The sequence below is a fragment of the Neofelis nebulosa genome, chromosome 15, assembly GCF_028018385.1.
Source record: "Neofelis nebulosa isolate mNeoNeb1 chromosome 15, mNeoNeb1.pri, whole genome shotgun sequence".
Classification (NCBI taxonomy): Eukaryota; Metazoa; Chordata; class Mammalia; order Carnivora; family Felidae; genus Neofelis; species Neofelis nebulosa.
The window spans coordinates 7755992-7768489 of record NC_080796.1 but is presented as its reverse complement, the minus strand read 5'-3'; the positions used below and the strand labels follow the sequence as shown (position 1 = coordinate 7768489).

General features: G+C 57.4%; 1 protein-coding gene and 1 pseudogene across 9 annotated transcripts in view; one reads left to right on the top strand and one right to left on the bottom strand.

The window, feature by feature from the left end:
* Positions 1–12498, bottom strand: part of CNIH3 (cornichon family AMPA receptor auxiliary protein 3) — a 135640-nt gene that overhangs the window by 73645 nt on the left and 49497 nt on the right. The gene's annotated exons all lie outside the window — the stretch shown is intronic.
* LOC131495242 (ferritin light chain-like) lies at positions 5671–6364 on the top strand (annotated as a pseudogene).

The window sequence follows — 12498 nt, the reverse complement described above, 5'->3', positions numbered from 1 at the left end:
ACAGTTGAGAGGGCTGCCATTCGAGGGAGCTGTGTGCATCACACGAGCGCACGCTGCACGGACGGGGCGGGGTGGGGCTGGGGGACACCAACCGGAAGATCTAAGCGGCATCGCCCGTGCAGCAGCAGGAACCCGCTGGAACTTCCACGCGTTCCTGGTCGTGAAATAGGACCTGCGTGCACACCCTCTTCTCCCCTGGAAAGCGTGCTGCAAACGGGCTGGGAGAGAAGGTTCTCTCAAGGGCAGTGGGGTCCTGCAGGGTCCTCAAGGCTCTGAAAGCCAGCCAGGGGCCTTGTGCAAAGGCTGACGTGGGGTGTGACCAGCCAAGTGCTTCTGCAGAACCTGGCCAGGGAGCTGAGGCTGCCGGCTGAGGGAAAACACCTGGAGCTGCCAGCACAGTCCCCGCCGCCCGCCCAGGAGCGGCTCTCCTGCAGGCCAACCCGTCCCCAACAGCGTCTTGACGCTGAGAAGATGCCTTTGGTCCAAAGCGCCCAGACTGCACTTGACGTGGAGGCCGAGAACGAGCTGAGAAGGGCCATCAGACCAGAGGAGCCCCGAGCGCAGGGGTGAATGTCACGCAAAGGGCCCCCGAGAGCAGGGGTGAATGTCACGGCTGGCCTCCGGGCATCTCTGCTAACCACAAAGGCATGGGGCTGTCCTGGGAAACGTGGATGCGGAAACAAGAGGACTTCTGGAGGGCAGGAGGCTGGGAGTCAGAGATGGGTGTGACCCCACAGCGGCCGCCCCAGGGACAGGGACAGGGACAGAGGAGGGGCCCCGAGGCCGCCAGCAAAGCGCTCCGGGTCGCGCACCACTCCAGGGAGAACTGGGCACCCAGACCCGCCCGCACCCCCCCAGCAGCTCAGGGAAGAAAGCCCACGCTTCAGGAAGCACCTCACCTCTGACTGTCCCTGTCCCCCCCACGCAGTCTTCCTCTTAAAGTCCCAACTGTCTGCGCTTGAAATACTTGATCGATAACGTCAGACAAACCAATGTCCCCGTGGCAGCGGGCATCACCGGTATCACAAAGCATGATGGCGCGGTGTGGCATGTGTGACAGTCTAGCTCACCCAGGGAGGGTGACACGGCCCCTCTGTCATCGTGGGTCCCACTGAGGTAATCTGAGCACATCCCCCGAGGGCAGGAACCTTGCTAAGCGGCTCCTTTATCTGCTTCCTACCAGGACACCCGGACCCGGCCGGCGCCTTGAGCCATGAGGGGCGGTGATCTCAGCGCTCAAAGGCCACGGTGCCAGAGCCGTTTCCACCGTGAGTCCCTGCCCACCTCCTGGGCTGTAATCCGTGGTCGCTGTCCTCCAGGATTTCATCATAGCCGACCCTTTGGCAGAGACAAAAAGGGAACAGGACGTCTCTCTGTCCCTTTACAACAAAGGCACTTTGCATTTGTATAGGGCACTTGATGCATTTGCTGTGTTTCCTTGTCGACTGCCTCCTCTTACCCGATGAAACAAAACTCCATGTGTTTCTTTTTTTTTTTTTTTTAATTTTTTTTTTCAACGTTTTTTATTTATTTTTGGGACAGAGAGAGACAGAGCATGAACGGGGGAGGGGCAGAGAGAGAGGGAGACACAGAATCGGAAACAGGCTCCAGGCTCCGAGCCATCAGCCCAGAGCCTGACGCGGGGCTCGAACTCACGGACCGCGAGATCGTGACCTGGCTGAAGTCGGACGCTCAACCGACGGCGCCACCCAGGCGCCCCAAACTCCATGTGTTTCTAACTGTGCCATAGAGACCGCTCAGGCATCAGAGCCAGCGAGACTGTGCTGGACGAGGACCGGCGCCCCAAACCGCCTCAAGAGTAACAAATCCCACATAAGCAGCAAATGGATCCGGCATGACAACCTGGCAGCTGACCGTGGGGAGAAGATGCATCCGGAGCGTGTGCGCGGGTCCAGCAGGGAACCCTGGGGAGGCCCAGCCGAGCCACGGGGGTCGGTACAGGCCGGTGCCGGAGGTGGACTTCAAGGAGGCAGAGACTAGGGAGCCCTACAGCCCAAACGAGAGGCCGTTAGAATTTGGCACATCTTGTGGCCTAGAAACACGACCCAGAAATATTTCTTGCTTTTTGAGCAATGAGGAAAAGGGCAGGAATGGATACCCGGAAGGGTGGGCCCTGGAAGTGGGGGGGAGGGGCGGGGGGGTGGGGATTGAAAAACACAAGTCTTTACTCTTCATCACGTTGTGGAAAAGGGAGCTTCTGGAAGCAAAACTGGACCAGGAAAAACAAGGTTTCTGCAGATTACGGGCAGAGTCCTCCCCCCGAGTCCACCCTGTCCTCAGAAATGGGAAGTCGGGGGGCGCCTGGGTGGCGCAGTCGGTTAAGCGTCCGACTTCAGCCAGGTCACGATCTCGCGGTCCGTGAGTTCGAGCCCCGCGTCAGGCTCTGGGCTGATGGCTCGGAGCCTGGAGCCTGTTTCCGATTCTGTGTCTCCCTCTCTCTCTGCCCCTCCCCCATTCATGCTCTGTCTCTCTCTGTCCCAAAAATAAATTAAAAACGTTGGAAAAAAAAAAAAAAAAAAAAGAAATGGGAAGTCGGGCACTCACTCCTTCGGTCCGCTTGGGCGCCCACTGGCAAATTACTGCTTTTACCCTGGTGCCATCTAGGAAATGATGGCTCTCTAAATCATCCCCCAGGGCTGAGACTGAGCCACCTCCCGCCTGCTCTGCCACAGGCTGGCTCGTCCTGCAGCTCCGGGATCTGCACCCCACCCGGGGGGAGGGGCGCTCCCCAAACCCCGACGTCCAGGCCACATCCCGCAGGGACTCTGGGGTGGGACCCCCGGAGCAGCATGCTTTAGGCCCCCCCAGGCAACGCCAACGTGCCGTGAGGTTGAGAACCAGCGCTCTAAGCCCGTCCGTGACCTCGCTCACCCGCCGGGCAGGGAGGGACGCTCTGATGAGACAAAGCACGTCACACCTGCCACTGGCCTCTCCTTGGTCACCTCACTTGCCGTAATCACTCGGCAGGAGAACTCTGCCACGCACAGCATGGAAATAACGGTGGCTGCCAGGCTCACGTTCCCTAGTCCATTTAGCTAATTAACGCGAAGCAGACACCTCGTCAGGCAGTGCGGTGGGTACAAAAATCAGGAGGGCAAGATCCCTTCAAAAATACCAACGTGTAAGGTATGTGTACGAGCGACTATAACATAAGGTGTCGTGTAGGGGGGGCTCTGAGAGACTGTGAGGCAGGAATTCAGGGGGAAAAAAAACGAGATCCCTTTTAGCTGGACTGAGCCCGTCTTCACAGCGCGCACACACACACACACACACACACACACACACACACATCCCCGTCAGCACCCGACAGCACCACGTGCACAGCGAAATGAATTCCACTCAAATGACCGAATCAAGTCAGGCCGGTGCCCACCCGAACCCACCGAGGCCAGTGTCCAGGATGTCCTGGCTCCCCTGCCCAGCCCCACGATGCCCAGGCTTCTCCGGGTACCGCCGAGCCCCACCGCGACCTCTGACGCCTGGTCTGCCCCCCACCACGAGGCCCGTGGAGTCCCAGGTGCACAGCCGTGGCCGTGTGCCCCGTGGGGCGGCTCTGCAGACCGATTCCTCCCTGAGGCCGCGATCTGCCCCATCCCCCAGTGTTCACTGCCCCCTTCTCTCCGGAATAAAATCCCTCATCTTTGGCTGAGCATACAGCCCCCAAAATAAGAGCAGCTGTGCCCATCTGCCTAAGATCCGGCCAATGAGTTAAGGGGAAGAGGTCTGTGCACCTTCGGGGACACGTCCCCGCAGAAACCACCCTCTCCCTCTCCCCCCTCCCCCCTGGGCTTGAAGGGACATCGTGGTATGACACCTGTAGACTGTGGACGGGGCAGGAGTGTGTGTGGGTCCCCAGGTGGCCCCTGGGGGCACCGTCCTCCTGACCATACCCCATTGCGGATGGGCTCCCTGCGTCCGTCCCCGGCAGCGGAACCCACGCTCATCACCCTTTCCTGCCTCCCACGCCCACAGCACTCGGAGTCTCTTTTCACACTCACGAGAGAAGAAAAGGTTACAGAAAAGATCATTTCTATGACAATGGCCAGTGGTCTGGGGACTTCCCACCGAGTCCACAAACCCACCTAGAAGGTCAGCTGTGAGAACGTGCTTTGCTGACGAACGCAGTGAGTCAACTGGCCTCCTTTTCTGGTCCACGCGCTCTGTGGAGACCATAGGGGAAACCAAGTGTCGTCACTCTCGGTTGGTGGCCTGCAGACACAGGCCCCTGGTGAACGGCATGGAAAGTCAGCATCTCACACAGACGGAAGCACATGGAAACAGTAAGAAAGAGTGAGCGTGGGCTCCGGGGCCACAGACCCAGGAGCAGGTGACCTCGAGCAAGGGGTCTACCGTCTGCCGGAGGCCATCGCTTCACCACCTCACTGGACGCTCAGCCACACCCCCGCCCCAGGGCCCTCCACAAACCCCCCCGGAGCCTGAACTTCCCAGGATGGGGGTGTCGGTGAGAGTTCTCCAGAGAAGCAGAGCCGACAGGGTGTGTGCATGTACGTGAGTGTGCGTGGCGTGTGTGAGGTGTGGTGTATGTGCACACATGTGTATGTAAAAGCATATGTGTGCACGTGTGAGTGTGCATGGTGTGCGAGCATGTGTGTGAGCCTAATCAGCTGCCCACTCCCTCATCGCAACATGGCTTGGTCGCATGCAAGTATATGGTACATACAGAGAGAGAGAGAGAAAGATTTTGAGGGGCTGGCTCATGTACTTGCAGTGGTTTGGGAAGTCCCAATTCTGCAGCGTGGGCCACCAGACTGGAGATCCGGGAAGGCCCGATGCTGCAGCTGAAGTCTGAAGGCGTCTGCTGCAGAACCGCCTCTTACTTGGGGAGGTCAGTTTTTGTTCTCTGAGACCTTCAACTGATTGGATGAGGCTCACCCACATCAGGGAGGGCAATCTGCTTTATTCAAAGTCCACCAATATCAATATTAATCTCACCCCAAAATACCCTCCCAGAGACATCGAGAGTAATGTCTGACCACATGTCTGGGCACCGCGGCCCAGCCATGTTGACCTATAAAATTAACCACCACAGGGGCGTGGCCATTCAGGAATCTGTATCTTCAATAACCTCTCCAAGTGTGATGTGAGGCACAGCCAGCTTTGGGGACCACTCTCAGGCATCCCCCCAAGGTCACTGGTGGCTCCAGGGTTTCTCCCTCCATCTCCACGAGGGTTCCTGGACTTCCTTTGTCAGGGGGAACCGGTCTTCCTCATGATATGGAGCAGGAAAGCGTTCCCTCGGCACGCAGCAGGGACACAGCAGACGATGGACGCTCCTCAAGCCTGTGCTGCCCACCTCCTGCCCCTCCCCCACCTCCCACAGCCAATACAACTCTCCAGACCCCAGGCAGCCACCGGGGAGCTGCCTGCGAATCACCAGGACACCCGCCAAATCACCGAATACCTCTCACTGGGTTCCTCCGTCGTGGCCGCCCGTGAGACGCACACAGGGCGTCTTCAAATACAGGTAACCGGACCGTCCCGAGCAGTGCGCCCGGCGGCCCCGCAGACCTGTCTCCTGCTTCAACAGTGTTGGGACAGAATGGACCCAGGGACACCCTTCCACCAGCCTCTGACCACTTTTAACCGTTTTTCCAGCCATGACCTTTGGAGCCATCTTCTCGGCCACCCTCTGCCTCCGGGACCGGACGACACCCTATTCTGAACTCAGCTCCTTGTTACCGATCAACCATGAGCTCCCAGGTTCGTCAGAATTATCCCACCGAGGTGGAGGCCGCCGTCAACGTCCTGGTCCACGAGCACCTGTGGGCCTCCTACCCCTCCCTCTCTCTGGGCTCCTATTTCCACCGGGAGGATGTGGCTCTGGAGGGTGTGGACCGCTTCTCCCACGAGTTGGCTAAGGAGAAGCGGGAGGGTGCTGAGCATCTCTTGAAGGTGCAAAACCAGCACAGCAGCCGCGCCCTCTTCCGAGACGTGCGGAAGACGTGCCAGGATGAGGGGGTGAGAGCCTGGATGCCATGGAAGCCGCCCTGGTCTGGACCAGGCCCATTTGGATCTACACGCCCTGGGTCTGGCCCGCGCAGACCCCCAGCGCCGTGACTTCCAGGAGAAGCACTTCCTAGACGGAAGTGAAACTCATCAGGAAGATGGGTGACCCCCCGACTCACCTCCGCAGGCCGGCTGCCCCCCCATCCCGCCACCAGGCTGGGCGAGGCCGGCATCTCTTGGAAAGGCTCACCCCCCAGCATGACTCGGGGTCTCTGGAGCCCAGCAGCCCGTGAGGGGCCCCTCTGGCAGCCCCCGGGTGCCAGGGCTGGTGCCCGAGCCTCTCTCTGTGGCCACCAGGCAGCTTTGCAACACCCTGGAGCCTGCTCCCGAGCCACGGACCAAATGGAAACAGGAAAGCTTTTTGCAGCAGGAAAAGCAACAACAACAACAAAAGCCGGCCCCTCCCAAGATGCACGTTAGATCTCCAGGGGGGATTCTGATCCGCAAAACGGTCAGGACCCACCAGCTCCACTAATGACAAACACAACAAAACAGTGGACGCTACCATTTATCACTTCCCCATACGGCACTCGCACCCGATTTTGCACAACACGGGCAGCGAGGTTTCACGGCGAGTGCTAAGTGCCTCCTGCAGGCAATTCTGAAATTCCCGGCTGTTGGATACCGAGCGGAGAAGAGCAAAGCTGTAGATGCAGCGTTGTGACGGTGCTGGGCACTGGCTGGGCTCACTCACTAGCTAAGTGACACGTTTGCACCCCTGGCCTAGAAGGTGTAGGACTCAGATTTGCGCTTCGGATCTATTGCCCCAGCATCTATTGCCGATTCTGCACGTGGCTGACCTTCAGAGCTGCTCCCAAACAGAACAGGGAAGGAGAAGTCCTTGAACCCCCGTGGTCCTAACGAGGCCACCCCTTTGATGGAAGCGGGCTGAGATCTCCACACAGTCGTCACGACGGGAAGAATATGTAGACGCTTCTGTGCCGCTGTCCTCGCACCTGTGGGTCCCTGGATCTACACGGAAAGACCACTTTTCACCGGAGAAGAGCTTATTTTGAAATAACCAAGGGTCTTTTCCACGCCTTTTGCCAAGGATATAACAGCATGACGCCTCCTTCTTAGGTCTATCCGTGCCTGTTGGTGAGTGGTTGTACCCTGGGGGGAAGACAAAATTCATGTGTAGTAAAACGCTACACACGGTGAAATGGCCACTGACACGGCGTTGGGATGCCAGAAATTTCATCACTTACTGATTCCTGCACTCTGAGCTCGGCTCTGGGGATGCCCCTGTGAGCAGGCAAGGTGTGGTCCCTGCCCCAGAGAGCTCACAGATCAGTCCGGTTCTGTCCAGCTTCAGTGACCTCAGATACTCCACACAGCCGAGCGGCCCAGACACACTGGCTGTGATGTCATCCCACCACTGAGCCCTCAGGTCTCAGTTTCCCCATCTGAAAATGAGGGGTCCGATCAGATGACCCGGAAGGTCCAGATTTAGCATTTCATCTCCTGGTCACATGCTGACCGCCAGGATTGGGCCCCACATCGTGCTAAAGTCTGGGGACTCAAGGAAGACCAAGACACCGGTGCCCACACCACATCTTCTTTGTCCACTCATCCACCGACGGACGCTTGGGTTGTCTCGGTTACTATAACCGTCTCGGTTACTATAACTAAGGCCACTGGGTACACGGGGGTGGCACGTCTCTTCGGCTGGGTGTTTTCATTTCCTCTGGATCGATAACCAGAGGTAGAACCGCTGGGTCACAGAGAAGCTCTACTTTTAACTTTCGAGGCTCCGCCATACGGTTTTCAGTAGCGGCTGCACCAACTTGCGTTCTCACCGACGGGGCACGAGGGTCGCTTTTCTCCACATCCTCACCGAACTTGGCTATCTCTTGTCTTCCTGATGCCTGTTCTAACAGGAGTAAGGTCGTGTCTCACTGTCCCGATCCCTGAATCTTAATCCCCTTCCTACTGACGTGGTAGACGGCCAGCACTTATGGTACCCGCAAATGGCCTCGCCACAGCCACACCTTTGCCTGTGACTCCGTAGTCCCTCCCAGTCCTACTCCGTGTTGGCGGAGGTCACCAAGAAGACACGACCAATGGGTGACCGGTGACGTGGACCCTGGTGCCCAGAGCTCCTCACCCACTCTCCTACCTTTGGGATGTGGGTTCCACCTGCCCTCCCCGCTCCCGGGACCTGCCCCCAGGACAGCCCTGAGATGGTGACGTGGTGTTGGGACCACGTGAACAGATGTGACTGAACCCCATGAAGGCCTCTTTATAAGCTTCTAAAACGGGTGGGGAGGGGTGCAGAAATCTACCCGCCCTGTGGCTGCCCGAGACAAGCCTCCTGCGTAGGTTCCCTGACTCACCCACCTGCCACCTGGCACGGCCTGCCCCCTGCACTAACCTGGGGAGCTTCTGAACCCACACCCTGGGCTCGGCCGTGTCACTCGCGTCAGCCCACAGGGCACTAGTAGGTCTGATGCAAACCAAAGCTTGAAAAAGCGCCCGCGCGTTTCCACTTGTTCTCCGGCTTCTCTGTGACGCAGTGAGCAGAGCCTGGGCGAGTCGCTGGAGGACGAGATGCGGAGCGGGTCCAACTGCCCCCGTGGAGGCCATCCTAGGCCAGCTAATGGCCTGTGTCCAGAGACATGCATGAGCCTCAGGCAAGAGCAAGTGACACCCCTTCTCCCTGTAAGCCCAGCCAGGATCAGGGGACCAACCAGTGACCCACGGACCCACGAGAAATAGACGCCATAGCTGTTGTTGACTGGCCTGACCCTCTATGATGGTGGTGACGAAGAAGCAGGGAGGATCCGGCCAAGCAGCCACAGGCAATGGGGAGCCAGAGCTGTTGTAGGGTCCGCTGCCTGTCCTGCCGCGGCCTTGGGGGCGAGCGAGGTGAGGACAGAGCCCCCGCTGCCCCCACCACCCGGCTTCCGGTTCAGCAACCCTGGGACAGCACCGCTGCTCACACGGCGAGCAAAATGTTCCGTCCTTCCCTGTAACGAGGACTTTGCCGCAGAAAGCGATGGAAAATACATTATACATGAGACACAGTTTCTGAACTAGTTGCAAGCGTTGTTCTAGGATATTTTTACTTTTCTTCAAACATTCCCTCGAGGGGTGAACTATCCTACCAAGGAGTTAAACGGAAATAGAAAAGAGCCTTAAAGGAATCCACTCGGCCCCATCATGGTGAGCCAAGCATATTACAGGGTCCCTGTGGCTTTGGGGATTCCTGCCTTCCCTTTAAATAGCTGAGCGATATTACCGTCGTGGTGGTCCATAAACAGCAGGTGTCAGAGAAGCAACGACTTCCCCTATTTTGTGGTTAAAAATGTTGACTTCAGATCCACCAACTTGAGAAACATGAGACCCCAGAACAGTAAATCTCTCTACGCCCCCGACTTCCTTGTCTATTAATCATTAGTGCTTCATAGTGTCGTTATGAGGATTAAGAGTTAATTCTTTTAGGGGCGCCTGGGTGGCTCGGTCGATAAAGTGTCCAACTTGGGCTCAGGTCATGATCTCACGGTTCGTGGGTTTGAGCCCCGCGTCGGGCTCTGTGCTGACAGCTTGGAGCCCGGAGCCTGCTTCGGATTCTGTGTCTCCTTCTCTCTCTGCCCCTCCCCCGCTTGTGCTCTGTCTCTCAAAAATGAATAAACATTAAAATATATATATATATATATATATATAAAAGAGCTAATTCTTTAAAAAAAATTTTAACGTTTATTTATTTTTGAGAGAGAGAGAGAGAGAGAGAGCATGAGTGGGGGAGGAGCAGACAGAGAGGGAGACGCAAAATCCGAAACAGGCTCCAGGCTCCAAGCTGTCAGCACAGAGCCCAACATGGGGCTGGAACTCACAAACCGCGAGATCATGACCTGAGCCGAAGCCAGACGCTCAACTGACTGAGCCACCCAGGCACCCCAAAAGAGCTAATTCTTTTAAAGGCGGGCAGTGGTCACTCTAAAAACAGAAAGAGCTCCTGTCCCCAGCACATTTTAGAAATCCGCCAGCCAACACAGACTTCCATTCTGGAAAATTCCTGAGCCAAGGATGATCTCTCTAAGGCATTCCATGCAACTGCCTCTGAGTTTATGTGTCCCTTTTCAACTGTATCGTGTCCCTCAATTAAACACACCGTTCTCTCCAGAGCCCAAAGGAAGAACAGTGCCAGTGGCTACAAAGACTGGCAATCAAGTCAGTTCATTGTGGCAGGAGTGCTGGGAATTATGGAAAAGGCACCGTCTTCACTATTCTTCCAGGCAGCTGATGCCGGACAAATAACGTGATCCAAAGTGATGTGGGTCTTTCTCTAGGCTCTGGTACATGAATGCATTTAGCAGCCTCCTCTGAGGTCAAAGAAATTGGGACAGAGTTTGAAACGGTCTATTTATAAATGTACAGAGTCAGCAAACAGCTGATGTGTGGCACAGGATACAATCAGGTTTTTAAAAAAAAGACTCCCCCTTATGTAAGCAGCACAAGCTCGCAGTATCGGTCAGTCATCGCTGTAACAATGCCGCATAACAAATCATTCCAGCATTCAGCGCCTCGCAACAATAATCATTTATACTTGCTCGCACAGCTGAAGGTTGACTGGGGGGGAGGGGTCACTGGATCTAGCGGGCTTGGTTCTGAGCTACAGCTGGGCTAGGGTCTGCACCCCATGCCCCCGGGCTCCCTGTAGTGGGTTGGCCCCAGTGACGTCAGAAGGTCAGGAGAGCAGGCACTCCCAGAACCCGGAAGACCTGGCAGAGCCCAGCGTGCGTGCAGAGGAGAGGGTCCCCACAATCCCTGGCTTCGGGGAGGTCATGGCTTCAGGGACGTGACCCCACCGATACAGAGGGTGAAGAGTCGGGAACAGCAGTGTGGTCTTCCTGCTCGACCACTGCCCACCTCCGCCAGCTCCGCCTGTGGGACCACATCGTGGAGTGTCTGCGGCGGGTGCCGGTTTCAGCTGTACTTCCCGCCTCGACCCCTCCCCCGAAGCAGGTGTGGCTCCGGTAAGCACGAAGGGGGAGGGGCACAGGCGGTCAGGGTGGTAACTCCTGTGGCCTTATCACCACCCCGTTCTTTCCAGAATAAAACCTGGTGCACCTGCCGCCTCCCACCTGGTTACACGGCCCCAAAGGACGCAACACCCCCGCCCGTCCGCCTCTTCCACAGCCCTGGAGGGAGGGAAAATCATCCATCCCCCCGGGGCTCTCTGCAGCCACAGAGGTCAGAAAACCGACAGTGAGACTGGACACAAGCTTGCGGAAGTTGGGGAAAAAGGAGAACCGCAGCTCCGTCAAGCCACACGGCGCGCTGGGTCCTGCCACGCACGCAGGCTCCGGCGAACGCGAGACCATCAGTGACACACGACCAACTTGGCCCAAGGGAAGTGACACTTGACACGTCCCAGGACAACCAAATCCAGGGTGTGACGACCACAGCTCGCAAGGAACGCTTCTCCCCGAGCTCATGCCGACCCTGGGCTCTCACTGAACTTCCTTTCCTGAACTTGGAGAGGCAGCAGGGGCCCCTCGTCAGACGCTTCCTGCTCCCACCCTGCCCTTCTCCGTGACCCACGGAGCCGACATCCTGCTCCAGTGGGAGAGCGGCTCACAGAGTGGTCTTGCCCTAGAACGTGAATCATACACACACGTCAACACAAGAACCCTGCAGTTCAGACAATTACCCAAAGAACACATTTCCTGATAATTACAGAGCTTGAAATGGATCCACTTGAAAATCCCTTCCTTCCTCCCGAGAAAGCTGAGGAGGTGGTTTAACAACAATCAGCTGCTGAAATGCATCACATTCTGGGTGTTAGGAGACAAGTTCCAAGGAATTTCTTGGAAGGTACAGTTCCCAGAAGGTGGTGGTGCTAACCAGACCCACTCAGCCTCCCCCTGTGCCCGGCACGGGCTCAGACTCTGGCAGGAGGACCAGAGCTGGAGCCTGGGGGAGGCCGCCGGCCATGGGCCACCGCACCTGCACCCGCCTCGGCACGGAAGGCATGCCCCGGAGGCGTTCACGGAGGTTTTGGCAGCCACCGAGAGGCAGGACGACAGCGGTAACATGTGACGGTGTCAGCCGTTCTGAGCTGCGCACACCTGTGTCCTCCCCGCTAATTCCCCAGCAGCCTCCCAGGGGAGGCGTTGTGCTCACTGAGCCCAGGGTTAGAGTCGCACTGAGGGCCTCGTGGATCACCGGGGCAGGGGGCAGGACGGGGAAGCAGCAGAGGCCTGTATACATTACCCCCTGTCCGCTAGGGGCCTTCTGTGTAGACGGCGAGCACGACAGAGTTACATGTGATACGAAAATACACATCTGATGTAAGTAGTAAGTGTAGTAAGAGAGACACGTTCCCGGCTAGGTTCTTGCCCAGCTGGTGGCGGGGCCGAGGCCGTGAGGTTGCAGGATGAGTGATCAGTGATCGAGCACGGCTCTCACACCTGCAGACTTGAAGTCAGTGTGCCCTGTCCTCTG